Consider the following 6,386-nt stretch of genomic DNA (forward strand, 5'->3'; position numbering starts at 1 on the left):
ACCAAACAACTACGAGATAAAAATACATTAATGCGACCAACGTGCATGCATATGATGAAATATGCATTAGATCCAAAAATACTATTTTTCCCGAAAATAGATATTTTCAACACACGCCAAAATCCCATTTTGGCCCAAAAATAATGCTCTGTCATTTTCCCAGAAAATGACCCAAATCAATAAAATCTCATTTTCTCAGAAAATGAATCATATAAAATCCTTTTAATCAACACATGCTATTTTCCCAGAAAACAACTCATTATTCCATTAACCAATGCACCATGATCTCTCTTGGGGATCATCCGCACGTCCTGGCTTCATAGCGATGCTCAGTTCCTCGCCCGGCGCGTTCGTGGCCAAACACCCACTACGCAACGAGTGATGCCCAGTTCCGCGCCTAGCGCGTTCATGGCCAAGTATCCTCTAGCCCCCACCAGCAGAGGGGCCACGGAGTCGGCACGAGACCATCTCGTCCGATCCCCTTCAGCGACAATCCAGGGATGTCACTCAGTATATTCTGCTCCCGAGTGACAAGAGGAGCTCCACCGAGATAATACCCCATCTCGGCTTGGGGTCGTGATACAAACGCACCCAAAATCCTTTAACACATGAAAACCCTTTTTCATGAAACACATGAACATGAATGCATGTACACGAAAACCCAGTTTGCTTCACAAACATGATCATGCGTGCAATATGCCATGTACATGAACAACACCATACCAACAACCAACATTTCACAATACCATCCAAGCACACAACTCCGTCCACAATCCATCCGACCCCCGAACTCTTCGGACTCAGTCCGGCATGTCCAACCAGTTCACAATAATATGAGTTAGTGCAAAAATATATTTAAATCACAATAGTTCTTTAGAAAAATACTACAGTGCTATATAGTAATTTTTGAAGGATCATGGAGTTACAAAAGGTGGCGACACAGCAACGTAACAGTGTAAAATACACTGTGGCCGTGGGTCTCAAATACCCACTTTTGAATGGGGACAAACTAACACCCGAAATTGATAGGGTAGGGCCTAGAGAGGTCGGTGAAGCCAATAGTGGTGGTGATTTGCCGTGGGTGGCGGCGTAAATGGTGGTTTTAGGGCAAAAATACCCAAATCGGAAATGGGGTTGGATGTACTTCACCGGTGACGGATCGTAGCTGGGGTTGAGTCCATTGAGTTGCTAGGAGGTCAAGGATGAAGTGGTGAAGAGATGGTGGCCGGTGGTGGCGCGACGGCGGCGCTGGAGCTCAAGATGGACAGCGGCTTGGAGGGGCTTGTGGAGGATAACAGCGGCGCGATAGGGGCTGAGACTGGAGGAAGGTGGTCGCCGGCCGGTGGGGGAGCGAGTGGGCTGGGCGGTGAGCGCCACGGCGGCGCGGCGGGGGTGGGCTGGGAGAAGAGGAGAAACGGACGGAGAAGAGGGGAGGCTGGTCGCGCGCGGGAGAAGGCTGAGGAAAAAGAAGAAAAAGAAGAAAAAAAGAAAGAGGAAAGAAAAAGAAAAGAGGAAAAAGAAAAATGAAGGGAAAGAAATGAGATCCAATCCTCGCATCTTGGGTCACAGAAAATGATCCAACGAAAATGATTTTAAAACAGCAAATCAATTAAAATAATTTAAACGTAATGATACTATGAAAATAAAATAATTAAATCCCACAATCAATTAATCTAAAAGAAGAACAATTTAAACGTACAACAATAAATAAATATTAAGAAAACATAAAAATTTAATTTTCACAATTTAAAGATCATAAAATAACCCATTTAAAATATCCGATAATTATAAAATAAGAGAATAAATTTTTGAATTATTAAAAATAATCCTTCAGTGAAAATACACTAAAATATGGGGTGTTACTAAATCCACACTACATAATTTTTGCAACGGTTTTTTTATTGAAAAGTGGCCCCCACAAGCTTGAGGGTGACAAAATTTCAAGACGCTAGCAATCTCCTCATTAGGGATGCAACGCCTTAAAATTTAGTCATGGTAGTATTTGAAATGAAGAGGGTCATCCCAATAGAAATTACATACCTCAATCATGAGCTTCCTCTTGTCCTGTGCGCTCTAATCCATCGGTATCTCACTTGCAGTAAATAATTCACAATATGAGCAAACCATAGTGAAGAAGTAATAGAAAGTAAATGCTTATCGGGAAAATCATCCCTGATTGGTAGGTGGCCAGAGGTGTCCTCAAATGTGAGCCTCGAGAGATGGTCAGCCACTATGTTCTCCACTCCTTTCTTGTCTTTGATGGTGATGTCAAATTCCTGCAAAAGTAAAATCTACCGTATTAGTCACGCCTTAACATCCTTCTTTGTAAGAAGGTACTTAAGGGCTGCATGATCTGTAAAAATAATAATAGGAGAACCAATGAAGTAAGAATGAAACTTATCCAAAGCAAACACTACAGTTAGCAACTGTTTTTCAGTGGTGGAGTAATTCATCTGAGCACTATTTAGAGTTCTACTAGCATAGTAAATGACAAAAGGCTTCCCCTCCTTCGCTGTCCAAGAACAACACCTACAACAAAGTCACTAGCATCACACATGATCTCAAAAGGTAAAGTCCAATCAGGTGGTTACATTATGGGTGTTGAGGTAAACTTGCCAATTAGTGTTTTAAAGGCCTCTTGACAAGCTTGTGTCCACTCAAATGGGGCATTTTTGGCTAGGAGGTCACATAGTGGTCTAAATATGATGAAAAAATTCTATTTGAACCTCTTATAAAAGCCCACATGACCAAGAAATGATCTCACATCCTTTACTGTTCTAGGTGTAGGTAACTTAGAGATTAATTCAATTTTAGATTGATCAACCTCTATCCCCTTCAAAGAAATAATATGCCCTAAGATAATACCTGAAGGTACCATAAAGTGGTATTTTTTCCAATTCAAAACTAATTCCTTCTCCTCACAATGAGTCAACACTTTCACTAAATTTTCGGGTGGCTGCATTCAATTTTATATAATCAATGCCCATCCGCCACCCAGTCACAAGTTTTGTAGGGACTAACTCTCCCAGGTCATTTTTAACCATAGTAACACTTAACTTTTTAAGAACAACCTGTGTAGGACTTACCCATTTACTATCAGCAATAGGATATGTGATTCCTATATCTAATTATTTCAACACTTCATTCTTCCCCACTTCTTTCATAGTGGGATTAAGCCTAAACTAGGGCATCTCTACAAGGGCTAGTTCCTTCCTCCAAATTAGTTTTATGAGAACAGACCATGGGACTATCATCTTTTATATCAACAATGTTCCAACCTAAGGCTGACTTATGCTCACTTAGGGTCTGAATTAATTTCTCACCTTGAGACTCAGACAATTCAGATGAGATAATAACAGGAAAAGTATCGCCTAGACCAAGGAAAACATGCTTTAAACCCTTCGGTAGAGGCTTCAATTCAACTTTGGGTACTTCCACACTTGAAGAAATTTGTTTTTACCTTTCTCAGGCAACTCCTCAAACTTCAGTTGCCATGCCCGAGTGTCATAATCCTGAGTTCTATAAACAATAACACAAATATCAATTGCATCAGATGGATCACTAATAGAATCAAACTCACAATTAACAAGAAAATACTTAAGGGGATCAAAATCATGAGATGTAGAAACTCCCATATCCATGAGTGAGTCAATCATGTATGTCTAGTGTCTCTCGTCATCATCTTCTGGTTGTTTTGCCATATGGAAGATATTCACCTCGAGAGTAATCTTTTCGAAAGACAGCTTCATGAGCTCATTCCTGCAATTAATAAGAGCATTAGCAGTGGCAAGGAAAGGGCTACCTAAAATCAAAAGAATTTTAGTAGCAGTATCAATAACAGAGCTAGTGTCAAGGATTAGGAAATCAACAGGACAACAAAATTTTTCAATTTGAATTAGAACATCCTCTACCACACCCCACGAAACTTTGACTGAATGGTCAGCCAATTGCAATACCACAATGGTTGGTTTGATTTCTCCCAACCCCAATTGCAAATAAATAGAATGTGGCATTAGATTCACGCTAGCTCCTAAATCTAGCAAAGTTTGCCCAAACTCTTGATTTCCAATGCTGCATGCAATGGTTGGACAACCATAATTCTTGTACTTGGGAGGAATCTGCTGCTCAATTAGAGCACTAACTTGCTCTATTAGGAACGCTGTCTTTTTCACATGATGCTTCCTCTTAACTATACACAAATCTTTGAGAACTTTTGCATAAGTAGGAACTTGTTTGATCACATGCAAAAGAGGAAGATTGATTTTTACCTGCCTTAGATTCTCTAGGATTTCATTGTTAGGACCAAAAGTTTGCTTGCTTGATTTTAAAGCTTGAGGGAATGGTACCTTAACTGGACTTTTTGTCACCTCAGGTTCCTTGGGCAGCTCGACATCCTTTGATTTGTTCGTTGTTGGGATGTTTAATGACTTATTAGTTTGTGTCACAATGGCATTCACATCCTTCAAATTCTCTTGCGCCATGTGTTGACCATGGGGTGCGGATTGAACTTGAAAAGGGAGCTTACCCTACTCATTCAAACTCAAGGAGCTCATCAATTTTGACATTTGGCTCTTTATCTTCTTATTTTCTTCAACAACCTGTATAATCAAATATTCAAACTTTTGGTTAGTCTTACCTTGTGCCTCAATAAAAGCATGCAAAGTGTCTTCTAAAGGACTCCTAGAAGATGAAGTGCATGATATGGTGCAAGATATGATCTAGGGAGTTGTGCAAGCGGCTAGTTTTTAGACTTCCAGCTAAAATTGGGGTGATTGCGCCAACCCGGATTATAGTCAAAGAAAGGTGTAAAAGGCTTCTTGTACATACCTAAGGCATTACATTGTTCCTCATACATTCCTCTCATCTCAGCAAATGTGTTAAATCTTTAGTTCTTAACACTTCTAACTCCCTAATAAGCATCTCCACCTTAGCTTTTAGGTTATCCTCTTCCCAAAGATGGTAAATTCCACCACTTTTCGGATTTCCCGCAAGTTGTGACCTATTTATACTCTCAATAGCACTAGGTCTAGTCCAAGCATGAGCTTTTTAGGAAGATCATTGAGATATTCTATAGCCTCATCTGGATTTTTCTGGAAAAATTCACCATTACACATCGTCTCTATGAGTTGAAGCTCTCTCGGTGTAAGTCCCACATAGAAATAACTAACTAAGCGCTTGTTCTCATACCCATGGTGAGGACACATACTCAACAACTCGTTAAATCTCTCCCAAGCTTGATACAAAGTCTCACTATCCTTTTGTGCAAAGGTAGAGTTTTGCTTGTTCAAAGCATGGGTCTTATGTCAGGGAAAGTATTTGTTCAAGAAGACTTGTGTCATCTCATTCCAAGATCCTATTGATCATGATCTTAGTGAGTACAATCAACTCTTTTCTCTATCCTTTAAAGTGAAAGGAAAGAACTTAAGTTTCACAACGTCATCTCTAACATTATGACTATGGAAAGTTGCAACTACTTCTTCAAACTCCTTAATGTGCAAATAAGGATTTTCATTCTCTAAATCATGAAAGGTGGGAAGTAGTTGTATCGTCCCTATTTTAAAATCAAGTTAACGAGTGTTGACTAGAAACATAATGCATGATGGTGTGGCTGTGCGTGTTGGGTGGAGGTAATCCTGAAGAGTTCTAGTGGGTTGATCTTCATGTTTACTTATTTCTTCGGAACAAGATGGATTGTCAAATAAGGGATTTAAAAAATTTGATTCAGACTCTAGCACAGGTCTACAAGCAAATCTACCCAAGGTGTCTCTATATCTGTGCATGCAAGGTAACAAAATACTAAAACTAAAAATAATACGAAAAGAAAGAAAAAAGAATAATGCAATAAGCTAAAAGAGGGAACGAAGTTACCACCTTTACAAACTGCTGAAATAAATTATTTGTATCGATTCTTCCACTGTCTCCCTAGCAACAGCGCCAAAATTTGATTATACCCAAAGAATAACGCGATAGTTGTATCACAGCTTTGGGTGTTGATTCCACAGAGAGGCAAATTAAAAGAATAGCAGAAAGAAAAAAGAAACTAGAGAAAAATATTAAATAATTAATGGAGAACAAAGATTAATTTTAAATGCAAATTAAAGTGAAACAAAGTTGCTAACGGAAAAAGTATTCAAATTTGACAAACAGTAAAGCGTCGAGAATTCCTTGCACAAATCCGAAATTTTAACTATTCTTAATTCATTGAATAACTCAATTGGGAACTCAATTCCCAAAATTCTCAATCAAAAGGTATAGATTTATAAACCAATTGTAACCCTTTGAAAAATCTCAATTCCCAAAATAAAGCAAATGGTGACTATGAAAATTAATTTCATCTCTTCATTCTTCAGTACTTAGTCATCTCCCCTCTAAAAAATCTCTCAATT

The 6,386-nt window shown here is 39.0% G+C and overlaps 1 non-coding gene across 1 annotated transcript; it reads left to right on the forward strand.

Moving 5' to 3' along the window:
- The first annotated feature begins 5,184 nt into the window (after positions 1-5,184).
- Positions 5,185-5,292, forward strand: LOC121251321. Its single transcript, XR_005937988.1, has one exon. It is a non-coding gene; the product is annotated as a small nucleolar RNA R71 (small nucleolar RNA).
- The last annotated feature ends 1,094 nt before the right edge of the window (positions 5,293-6,386 follow it).

Source organism: Juglans microcarpa x Juglans regia, chromosome 2D, assembly GCF_004785595.1.
Source record: "Juglans microcarpa x Juglans regia isolate MS1-56 chromosome 2D, Jm3101_v1.0, whole genome shotgun sequence".
NCBI lineage: Eukaryota > Viridiplantae > Streptophyta > Magnoliopsida > Fagales > Juglandaceae > Juglans > Juglans microcarpa x Juglans regia.